This window comes from Teleopsis dalmanni, chromosome 1 (assembly GCF_002237135.1).
Source record: "Teleopsis dalmanni isolate 2A chromosome 1, ASM223713v2, whole genome shotgun sequence".
Taxonomy (NCBI): Eukaryota; Metazoa; Arthropoda; class Insecta; order Diptera; family Diopsidae; genus Teleopsis; species Teleopsis dalmanni.
In genome coordinates this window covers 113,497,975-113,499,742 of record NC_051846.1, presented here as the reverse complement: position 1 = coordinate 113,499,742, position 1,768 = coordinate 113,497,975, and positions in this window count along the sequence as shown.

Sequence of the window (1,768 nt, the reverse complement as noted above, 5' to 3'; positions counted from 1 at the left end):
TGATAGAAATATATATTTCTATCTACCTATAAATAAGATTTGGCATGAAATGTGAGTATCCTATCCACGATAGAATGTTATGTTGGTGATAAAGATGTGGATTTATATCCACCTATAATAAGATTTGATATGAAATGTGAATTTCATATCCACGATGGAAAGTTAATGAATTGGTGATAGAAATGTAAGTTTCTATCCACCTAAAAATAAAATTTGATACATAATGTGAATTTCGATTTTCTGTTTTGCGTTCTTATGCTTCATGAATTTTGCTGAATCAAGACGAAAGGTTATCAGAACAGTACAATTTTTCGTTTTTTTATTCACAAAAATTTTGTTCCTTTTTGGTTCAATTGTAGTCAGAGCCGAAGAAGTGTTGTTAGTATTGGGTGGATGAACAAACACCACCAACACTTCTATTATTCATTCTTCTTGCACACTTACTAAATTTTTCGTATGCAAGTGTAAAAGAGGCAATATTTCTGTAGTTTATACATAGTCTTTGTATTTGTATTTGTTTTCCGTAAAATATATGATTGACTTTGTGTGCATGCAATGCACAAGTTCTTCCAAATCATTATAAATTTAATTTTTGATGAAATTTTATTATGGTCCCATACAAGTATGACAAGAACTATGAGGTCAGACAGCATCGGCAGTAGCGCAATCATGGTTGTTGTTAGTGCAAATAGTATTAATGTGCTCGGTAGTGAAGACATTACTATGCCCTAGAGTATTAATGATTTTATGAAGTATATAAATACACACCATGTTGTTTAATATTTACTTATATTTTTATTTTAATATACATATTTAAATACATGTTTAAGTTCTTCTAATATTAATTAAATAAATCATATAGAATTATCAACGAAATTTAATGTAATCATATGAAATGTATGGTATTTAAAATTAATAATTAAACATTTGAGTACGCAACTTAATAATTAACTATTTATTGTGTTCTTTAACATTATGTAAGGCATAACTTTATGTATGTAAGGCATAGATAAATCTCTGGTCACATAGCATCTTACGTACAAAAATCTTTGATAGCCAAGAGTCGCCTTACTTTACCGGCGTTGTTGTTGCTATTGCTTTAATAGCCGTATTATTTAATATTTTTATTGCTTGCTGTAAGTGCATCATTTTCAATTTAATTCAAGAACAAAATGCGTAGTTTAAAGAATTTAAATATAATAAAATAGTTATTTTTCTTGTTAATAAGTACTTAATGAATTCATGCAGTCAAAATTAATGCAAAACAAACTTATGAAATTGTAGGTTTAACAAAATATGAATAAAACTTGTGGCAGCAGCACATAAAGTTGGTCAGACACAGAAACTTGGTGGCAGCACTATTAAAAGGCAGAATGAACAATACATGATGGCAGCAGTAAGGAATTTCCCACCCCCCACTAGTCGACAGTCGTTATAACGGATGGCAAACGGATAGATCAATCAACTGTATAAGTAACGGTATTGGCAGGTATTTCAGTATCAGATTGCAGTAGAAATTAGTGCTGTTCACATTATTCGAAGTTTTTAATAAACCGAAGGTCTTCGATTATTCGAATATTCGCATTTCAACGAAGTCTTCGAAGTTGGAAAAAACTTCGAAGTTTTTGTGAATTTTTGTTCTCTAAGTCTTTTTTTAAATATAAATAATAAATATAAGTTATTTAAAATGTAAATTTTTTATTTAATATAAATAATATTTAAGAATAACATATTTAATAATAATATATATTATAATACATATTTAATA